This window comes from Marmota flaviventris, chromosome 19 (assembly GCF_047511675.1).
Source record: "Marmota flaviventris isolate mMarFla1 chromosome 19, mMarFla1.hap1, whole genome shotgun sequence".
Classification (NCBI taxonomy): Eukaryota; Metazoa; Chordata; class Mammalia; order Rodentia; family Sciuridae; genus Marmota; species Marmota flaviventris.
The window spans coordinates 39592183-39602742 of NC_092516.1; the positions used below are offsets into that span (position 1 = coordinate 39592183).

General features: G+C 43.5%; 1 long non-coding RNA gene across 1 annotated transcript in view; it reads left to right on the forward strand.

Annotated features, from left to right (window-relative positions):
• Nucleotides 1-10560, forward strand: part of LOC139702854 (uncharacterized) — a 28456-nt gene that overhangs the window by 14214 nt on the left and 3682 nt on the right. Inside the window, exons 3-4 of the long non-coding RNA XR_011705428.1 lie at nucleotides 7951-8019; nucleotides 8532-8569. This is a non-coding gene — a long non-coding RNA (uncharacterized lncRNA). The remainder of the gene's footprint in view (nucleotides 1-7950; nucleotides 8020-8531; nucleotides 8570-10560) is intronic.

A 10560-nucleotide genomic window follows, 5' to 3' on the forward strand; every position in this document is an offset into this window, starting at 1 on the left:
AGCAGGAAGCCCAAGTGGAGGAGGGTTGCAAGACTGACCCCAGAGGCCATAGGAGTTCAGCAGAGATGGCAGCTAGGAGATGAGCCTGACATTGGGAAGGAGCTGAGGGCAGACAGGGCAAAGCAGGAGAGAAGAAGGCTTGCTTTGTTTTTTCCTGGGGACAATGAAAGAAGGAAGGGAGAGGGCCGATGGAGAAAAGTAGGCGGTCAGGGGAGAACAGGAAGCCTAAAGGGAGTGGCTGGCCACATGTCTTTCCCCTCTGCCCCATCTGTGTCTCCACATCTCTTCTTCTCTCTCTGTCTCTGTCTGCCTGTCTCTCCCCTCTCCCTCTGTTTCTTACTCTCTCCTTTCTCTCTGCCTCGGTCTCTCCTTTTCTCTCTGTCTCTCTCCCATCCTCTCTCTCTGCCCCACTCTGCTCCCCACCCCTTTCACTCTCTTTCTGGTGGATAGTCCCCATTTCTCATCTGGTGACCGCATGGCTGTTCAGGGTTCTTCCCTGCTGCAGCCAAGCCCTCTTGAACACAACATCCTGTTTCTTTTGTTCTTCCCCATGAAGCCACCATGACCTTTGTTGGAGACGAAGCACACATTTCTTCCAAGTTGACTCAAAGGGTGCAGGGTTCATGCTCAAGGCAGTTCTAAAACTGGATGGGTAATTGCTGGTTCTGTTTCCTGCAATGATTTTGAAAGATCATGCCACAAATCACTCCCCCGCAGAAAACAACTACACATCTGTACATAATGCAGAAAAGAGCCCCCTGAGAGCACTGGGAAGTGCATGTAGCAGCCCCAGGTCCTGTGGGCCCACCCCTGGGAGAAGGGAGTTGCTGAGGTGCATTCTTGAGCTCTGAGGCTCTTAGCTTAGGGCTTTGCAGCTGGGGCAGGCAGGAGGGGGCTGGGCCTTCCAGGGAACCACAACCTTTAGGGCTGGAGGGTAGGAAGCCGAAACTGGGGAAGGTGTTGTCACCACAGTGGGAGCTTCCAGAAGGAAGAAGGGAAGGAGAGTCTTCAAATTGCACACCCATCCTCTCACTGGTCCTGGACCACATCCGCTGGAACTGAGGGCAGCCTGACATGACAGGGGATTTGAGCCCGGCCTGGAGCTGGCCCAGAGCAGGTTTGCAGCTGGAGTGCAGCCAAGACTGTACTTCCACCCCAGGGGAAACATCAGCAGTGAGTACAAAGCCGGAATCCAGAAGCTCCACAATACCACAGTCATCAGACCCAGGACTCAACTCATAGTTACTCAACATGCAAAAAGCTGACTAAGGGGAGCATGCTCTTAAGAGGATACCAACTGAGACAGATCTCATGACTGCCCAGATGTTGCAACCAGAAGTTAAGAATTTCACGTCTGTATTGAAACTGGGTTATTAGGTGCAGAGATATTTAGTGTCATTCTCTTGATTACCTGGCCCCTTACATGGAGCTGTCAAATGAGTTTCTTTATGCCTAGTCGTACTCAGTGCTCTGTGATCTACCTTATGGAATCCTCCTGTAGCCACTCTAGATTTCCTTCACTAGTGCTAACACAGCATCTCTTTCAATCCATTTACTTGTAACTTATTCACAAATTGATACTGAAAAGGAGGTATAGACAGCATTTATTTGGGTCTTAATGCTTAGCCAACCTGATGGTTGGCTTTGAATTAGATCATGTATTAGGCCAGTGGTTTACGCATTTTCATTTAATACTATTACTGATAATGGTTGAGTTCAATTTACCATCTTGTTTTTTGGTGTTTATTTGCCCAAATACCTGGAGTGTCCCTGTTCCTCTGAGTCTGTCTTCATTTAGATTATTTGAGTTACTTTATCAAACAATTTAATTACATTGGTTGGCGCATAGCAGAATGCTTGTAGGGTATGGGTTTACATGTGCATGTATATACACCTCAGAATCCATAGTATGCAGATTTAACTAATTACAGTCATCCTTTAAGTAATATCACATAATTTCATGACAGTTCGTGAGCATATGATAGAACATTTCCATTCCCACCCCTGAGTTTGTGTCACCTCTGGCAAGGAATTAACATATGTATGTGACAGGCATATATAGCATTGCTCTCCAAACTATTGCTTGAATAAGGTTTCAATATGGAATCATTTTTTTTTGGCATGGATGAATTTAAATTCTCTTAATGCTGGTAGCTGGGATGATGAATTCATGTTATAACTTTAACTTATCTGTGTACTGTATATGGTATAGTTGTGCTAGGGCATTGGTTTCTAAAAGAATAAGGAAACACAAAAATGAATTATGAGAAAAGGGGCTGATGGAAAGATGTTTACAGGTGAGGGCAGTGGTAAAGGCTGCATTTGGCACATGTAGTACCTTTTCAGAAAGTCCTGGGACAATGGGCCAAATATCAACTGACCTAACCCTAAACCTAGGTTTTACCCTAAATCAATGCCTAGCCCTAATCCTAATCGTAAAGCTAAACTGGCACCTTAGCTATTGTTCATCTTCCACTTTCTCTCTCCCTGGAGGATCGTAACAGAGCAGGTAGTTAAGTTCTCCAATCTCATTCTTTTCCAGATTTGTTTTGGCTGTTCAAACTATGTTGTTCACCCAAACATGTTTTAGAATCAGCACATTAATCTGTACCAAAAATGTGTTGGAAGTCTAATTGTGATTGTGTTTGATCTAAAGATCAATTTGGGACTGCGAGTGGGAGGAGGGAATCTGCAGAGGTCGGAACTTTCTGGGGGGCGGTGAAGATCCTATGTCTAGATGGGATCGATGGCCCCCCACTTGTGCCTTGAAGATATGGGCAGATCCTCATGCAGGAGCCCTGGACTTGAGGGGGCCACAATCCCTTCTCAAACTTCTGATTTGTGTCTCAGGACAAAATCCCATCATCTACTCACATGGATGGGATCACTGGAGATGACCTTGTGAGGATGGCATGGTGTAGCCATGTGCCTGCACACAGAGGAGCCTCATGAGTTCATTTGAGTCTGGGGCATGGCAGGGAATCAAGATGCAAGGAGGGAGGTGTTGCTGAAAACAGCTGGGCTGGGTTGGCTTCTCACTGCTGGGGCTGGTGTTTCTCACCTGGGAAGAGTAGAGGTCTGGCTCACAGGAATGCCTCGTGCCTTCCCTGTCTCCACAGGAGCACCAATGATGTATGGTTCTTGGCCAAGGCACCTGCAGTGAGGTGCCTGGGGCGGGTGTTGTCACAATGGTGGGTCATGCTGCACCTGTCTCACTTGCCTGCTCTGGTGGTCCAAGCTGGATGGACATGCCCCTGGTTCCCAGTTGTGGCCCCAATGTGCCATTTCTTCCACTGAAATTTGATTTTACTGAGAGCTGAGATCACAGGAGAGACTAATTGTTTAGATACATGGCTGTGTCAGGTTAATTTAAAATCAGCTTTGAGTCAATGTACTTCAAAAATTTCATAAACTATTTTTTTTTTTTTTTGTACCAGGGATTGAATTCAGGGGCTGTCAACCACTGAGCCGCATCCCCCAGCACTATTTTGTATTTTATTTAGAGACAGGGTCTCATTGAGTTTCTTAGTGCCTTGCTTTTATGGAGACTGGCTTTGAACTAGCAATCCTCCTGTCTCAGCCTCCTGAGCTGCTGGGATTATAGGTGTTCATCGCTTCGCCTGGCTAAACTATTCTTAACTAGCAGTTTCAATATTTGTTCTGCACGATACTCAGCCATACAATCCCTTCTTGGATTCTGTGCATGGTGGTCACTTCCTGGGTGTTCTTGCCATGGTGAGCTGTGCTTGGGTCTCTTGTGCAAGTGTGTGCATGCCACATATGTGCATGCCCATGTGTGTGCACCCATGTATGTATGTGTGTGTGCATGTGCAGGAAAGGTGCTGTCCCCTGTGTGAGAAATAGAAAGTCTGGTGGTCCATATTCAGAAAACAGTAGTTGGCCTTAAATGCAAAATTACCTGGGGTGTAGAAAAAGCAGCAGGAGGAGAGAGCAGAGTGGAGAGTTACAAGGGGGTAATACTGGGGTGTGAAACAGGAGGTGAGAGGGAGAGCCCGCCTGACCAACAAAGATTAACTGCAGTATATTCCATGATGCACTCAAGCCAAGAAAGCCTTCCCACCCCAAGAGAGCAAAGGAAAGTGGGGACAACTAAAGGTGCATTCCTTTAAATAACCCAACAGGAGAAGGTGAAACCTAGGTGATGTTCAGGAAGATTGTGCACCCCATAGTGCTCAGCCAATGACCCCTCCTGCCTCAAAGAAGGAATTTAAATAATTAAATAATTTCCATGCGGCACATTCATGAGCTGGAGGATTCACCCATTGCTGTCGGGGATGACCTACTGTTGGTATCAAGGGGTGGCACAAAAGGACATACTCCCCAGGTTTCCTGAGTGCTAATGAGAAGACACATCTCAATGCAGTTTGTCCCTTTCCTCATCCACCGGTTCAGTCTATCTGAGGAATTTCCAGGGCCATCCTCTGTGTTGTTTGAGGGGGAACTTTCTGAGGGACAAAGAGTGCTGGCTTATTTCATGAACCACCCCTCCAGATCCTGCAGCAGACCAGAGATCACCCACCTATAGACAAGAGGCAACCAGGGAGGTGAGTGACTCCTCTCTCAGCCACTCCATGCCATCTGTCTGTTGCAGGGCATCTGTCCTGGCTGCAGTGTCCACTGTGCATCGTGTCCCTTGTCCTCTGTGAGGCATGCCCAGGTGGAACTCCCTGCCACTGGCTCTGCTCATGCTACCCTCTCCAAAAAGACCTCCCATTGTCTCTTGACCCCTTCAATCTTGTCTTGGGGGGTTGGAGCCCGGAAACCTCTCTGAGTCGTGGTGTGTCCTGATCCATGGTCCTAACTGCCCTGTGAGATCTGGGTCAGGTGTTGCACACCTTCGCCCAGGTACAGAGCTTGGAAGAATGAGGGAAGAGGGGGAGAAGAAGATACTACCCAGACCCTGAGGACAGGGTGGTGAACCTTGCCCACTTCCCATCAGCTTCTCCACTTGTGCTAGGTGACAAGAAGAGGAGTCTTGTGGGGCTGGTTCTCCTGGAGAGCAAGTAGGCAGGGTTCCACAAGGCAGAGGTGACTGATCTTCCAGGGCATGGGTCAGTGAGTGGGGTGGGTCCAGCTTTTCCTTCCTGTGGGCAGCAGAGGCACCCACTTGGTTGGCTGAAGATTAGAGCAGTGCCCAGTGGCTAGCTGGTCTCTGCAGTGTGTGCTGCACCATGTCCTCAGGGGTGTGTGTAGAGAGGCTGGTGGGTTCTGAGCAGAAGAGGGCCCCTCCTGCTGGGACTTTCCCATGAGCTTATGGTCAGCCTGCGGGGTTTGCAGGGAACCCTGCCAGCTTCTCCTTTGGTTGGAGTTATCAGGTTCTACAAAGACAAACAGTGGGCCCTTGGGGCTGAGAGGTTTGCAGTGACACTCAGGGGTGAGGGTGGCAGGCTCTGCCGAGTTCCTCTTCTTCTCCCTAAGGGTTCCAAAGGACACCAAATCCCAGGGATGTCTGAGTCCACGGTGGCCCTCTTGTCTGAAACGGAGCACCGGGGTCCAGGCCTTGCTCCAGCATCTGAGATTCACAGGCTCAGTGCAGCAGGCAAGAGGGGCCTGGAAAATGAGCGGCCTGTGTGTGACCACTTTGGCCACAGAAGCATGGAGAGGGCCAGACTCAGCAGTGCAAGCTTACTTTCCTACAAAAAGAAACCAAGGGCTTCCCCAGGGACATCTCTGCCCCAAAATAGGAACCCAGAGGGAATCTGGTCTTGGGCTTCCAAGAGCTCGAGGAGAAGTAGCCTGTTCCAGCAACAGCATGGAGGCCCTGACCACAGGCCTTGTCCATTCAACTGGTGTCATTCAGAGATGCACGTGGGAGGATTACATCTCAAATGCATCCAAGCATCTCTTTACCCCTTTCTCTGCCACCCATATTTTTTATGGAGTACTGAGGGGGAGACCAGAGGGCAGTACAGTCAGTATGCACCACATGGGGAGTCTCCAGCTCACTGGACACAGCAAGAGCCTGGTACCCTCTCCCTTGGCCTGCATCCAGTAAACCCAGCAGGTGGCTGTGATCTCAACCTAGGTTCTGTGGCTGTATGTGGTCCTCACTCTCCTTCCCTTCACCACCCAGAGAGGATGGCTCCATGCGAAATTCAGTGTCTCTGAAGATCAAGCACACAGTACATATACAATACAAAGATGGGTTACATGTTTTCAAACATGGTTATCATTTTGTGGTAGTTATGTTATTTGTTACATTTAAACTTTTTTTTTTTTTTAGATTTGCTAAAAATCACAAAATTTCATCAATTTTAAGCATCCCCTTCAGTGGTGATGAGTATGTTCACAAGGCCACACAATGAATCTCCAGCACCTTCTCTCAACTTGCAAAACTGAAGCTCTGCCCAATCACGGACTGATCCCCTCCCAGCCTTGGTAGCCATGGCTTCACCTTTTGTCACTATGAACTTGAGCACATCAGGAACTTCCTGTGATAGATCAAGAAGGGTGGTGTTTGTATTTTCGTGACAAGCTTATCTCATTTAGCCCAGTGTCCTCAAGGTTCATCCATGTAGTAGCATGTGTCAAAATTTCACTTGTAAGGCTAAAGAATATTCTGTTGTGTGTGTGCATCCCATTTCTTAAAATCCATTCATCCATCCACAGACATTTAGATTGCTTCTACTTCTTGGCTAATGTGAACACTTCTGTACAAAACATGGGTCTGCAAATAACTCTTCAAGATCCTGTCTTTAATTCTTTGGATGTATACCCTAGAATGCTGTATTATACTGAAGTGAAATGAAATTTTCATTTCTGAAATGAATTTTTTTTTCTGAAAAAACATGACATCGTTTTTCATAGCAATAGGGTCTGCACCCTTTTATATTCTCACCAACAGTGCCAAGGGTTCCAATTTTTACACATTCTTACCACCCTTCTCCCTCCCTTCTTCTTTCTCTTCCCCTCCCTTTTCCTTCTCTTTTATTTCCTTCCCTTCTTTGTTTACCTCACTCAGTCTTTCTTTTTATTGGTGGCCATCCTAATGGTTGTGAGTTGCTATCCTGCGGTTTTGATTGACATTTCTTTAATGGTCAGTGATGTGAAACATCTTTTTAAGTGCTTGCTGCCCATTTCTACCTCCTTTGGAGAAATGTCTGTTCAAGTCTTTTGCCTACTTTTAATCAAGCTATTTATCTTTTTGTTGTAGAGTTGTAGTTCTTTATAAATTCCAGAGATTAATTCCTCACCAGATTATATATGCAAATATTTTCTTTGATTCTATAGGTCATCTCACTCAATGGATCACTCACCCTGTTGAGCAGAAGTTTTTAAGTTTGATGTTGCCTACTTGTCTATTTTTAGTTTTGCTGCCCAGGCTTTTGGTGTCATATCCAAGTAATCATTGACAAGCCAAAGTCATGAAGATTTTCTCGTATGTTTTCTTCCATCAGTTTTATAGTTTTAGGTCCTATGCTCAGGTCTTCTGCTCCACTTGAGCTAATTGATGCATTAGCTCACTTCCCTCCTTCAGTGGACATGCAGTTTCCTGACATCATTTGTGGAAGAGACTGTCCCTCTCTGCTCTGAGGTCTTGGTAACCTTGAAGCAGGCTGATTGGCATGTGCACTAGGGTTTTCTTCTGGGGTCTCTATTCCCCTCCCTTGCTTTCTCTCTATCTTTATGACAGTTTGGATCACTGCAGCTTTGTAATATTCTTCCTTTTTAAGGTGGCTTCTTCCTTGAAAGTTCATATGGATTTTAGGTTTGTGTTTCTATTTCTGCAAAGAAGGCTACTGGGAGTTTGATAAAGATTACATTGAGCCTGCAGACAGCTTTGTAGTGTGGACAGGTGAACAAAATTAAGCTTTCCAATCCATGAACAGAAGATGTCTTTCTATTTATTTATGCTTTCTTTAATTTCTTTCAGCAATCTTTTTTTTTTTTTAAAGAGAGAGAGAGAATCTTTTTTATTTTCTTTTGTAGATGGACACAACACAATGCCTTTATTTTTATGTGGTGCTGAGAATCGATCCTGAGTCCCGCCCGTGCTAGGTGAGTGCTGTACCGTTGAGCCATAATCCCAGCCCAGCAGTTTTTTTTTTTTTTGATTATTTATTTATTTATTTGGTACTGGGTATTGAACCCAGGGGCACTCAACCACTGAGCCACATCCCCAGTCCATTTTTATATTTTTATTTAGAGACAGGGTCTTGCTGAGTTGCTTAGAGCCTCACTAAGTTGCTGAAGCTGGCTTTGAACTCTCGATCCTCCCACTTACAGTCTCCAGTGCTGCTGGAATCACAGGCATAGGCCAACACACCTGGCTATTTTTTAAATTTTAAATTTTGTTTTCATTGCGTGTAAGGCTCTTTTGTTTCCTTGGTTAGATTTATTCCAAAGAACTTTATTCTTTTTGATGCTACTGCACATGAATTGCTTTCTTAATTCCCCTTTTCAGATTATTAGTGTATAGAAATAGAATTGATTTTTATGTATTGATTTTTGTATCTTGCTGTTACTTTGCTGAGTTTGTGATTTCTAACAGGTTTTGTTTTAATCCTTAGGGTTCTTTACTATAAGATCATATCATCTGAGAACCAAGGTAATTTTACCTTTTCCTTTCTAATTTAAATGCCTTCCCCCCCGCCCCCCATAATTGCTCTGGTACAGTTTCTGGTATCATATTGAATAGCGTTTGCAAGTGTGGACATTGGTTCCCTGTTTCTGATTTTAGAGGAAAAGCTCTCCATCTTTCACTATTGAATATGATGCCCCCTGGGAACTTTTGATTTCTCACCTTGTTTGTGTGGAGGTAATTTCTTTTCATTCCTACCTTGTTAAGTGGCTTTCCCCCCCACTTTTATTTATTTATTTTTTTTATATTATGAAAGGGTGTTGAATTTTGTCAAGTGTTTTTTTCTTTCTTTCTTTCTTTTTTTTTTTTTTTTGCATAACCATGTGGTTTGGTGCTTCATCATGGTACTGTGATGCATTACCTTGGTTGATTTTCAGATGTTGAACTTCCGTTCCACTAATAAACACGACTCAGCCATGTTGTGTACTATTTTTAATGTGCCATTGAATTCTATTTGCTAGTATTTTTTAAAAGAATTTTTACATCAATATTCCTTAGTGAAATTGGTCTCTGGCTTTCCTTTCCTTTTTGATATTGATGTCAGGTAATGTTGGAAGTAAAGCCTCCTTGGTTTTTCAGAAGAGTTTGAGGAGGATAGTTATTGAAGTCTTTAAATGTTTTGTAGAGTTTTTTCCAGGGAGGCCATTTGGTCCTGGCTTTTCAGTTTTGGGAGGTTTTTGATTACTGATTCAATATCCTTACGATGTGTAGGTCTTTTCAAAAAAATGTTTTAATTGACTTAATTTTTTTAAATACACAACAACAGAATCTATTATGATTCTTATTACACATATAGAGCAGAATTTTTCATATCTTTGTATAAAGTATGTTCACACCAATTCATGTCTTTATACATGTACTTGTTTTTTTTTTGCATTACAATTCTTATAATACATATATACCACAATTTTTCATATCCCTGTTTGTATATAAAGCAGGTTGACAGCAAATTCATGACTTCATACATGTACTTTGGATAATGATGTCCATCACATTCCACCATCCTTGCTACTCCCCTGCCTCCTCCCTTTCCCTCCCTCCCCTCTTCTCCTCTAGAATTCATCTATTCCTCCCATGTTCCCATGATTCAGTCTTGATAGGCTGCATGCTTCTAGGAATTCATCCATTTCTCCTAGATTATACAATTTGTCTGTATATTAACTGTTTATGGTATTCTTTTGTAATCTTTTTAAAAAAATTTCTGAGGCATTGGTTATAATGTTTTCTCTTTCGTTTTTGATTTTAGTTTACTCCTCTCTTTTTTCTTAATCTAAGTGTTTTTCAATTTTGTTGATATTTTCAAAAAGTCCACTCTTAGTTTCGTTGATTTTTTTCCCTATCATTTTTCTTTCTTCTCCTTTTAAAAATCTGCACTTATTCTTTATGGTTTCCTTTCTTCTGATAAATTTGGGTTTAGTTTTTTTCTTCTTTTTCTAGTTCCTTGAGGTATAAAGTTAGGTTATTCATTTGAGATCCACCTTATTACTCAACGAAATGTTTCCTTCCTAGTATTGTTTATGCTGCTTTAAGTATATTGTGCTTTTTGTTTTAAGTTATCTCAAAACATTTCTAGTTTATCTTGTGATATCTTCTTTGACCTATTGGTTGTTCAAGAGCGTGTGTTTAACTTCCACACATTAGTGAATTTTCTAATTCTCTTTCTGCTATTGATGCCTGGTTTCATTTAACTTTGGTCAGATGATATGCTTTACTTAATTTCAGTCTTAAATTCGTGAATGTTTAGTGTCCTAATGTGTCTCTATCCTGGAGAATGTTCCCTGTGACCTCTGTAGGTGCACCCTTTTGCTATTGGCTCCAAGTATGAATATTCATGGTATGTCTGCTAGGTCCATTGAAACTATAGTGTTGATTGAGCCCTCTGTTTCCTTACTGGTCTTCTGCCTGATTTTTCTATGCACTATTGAAAGTGGGTATTGAAGCCTCTTGTAAGTACTACA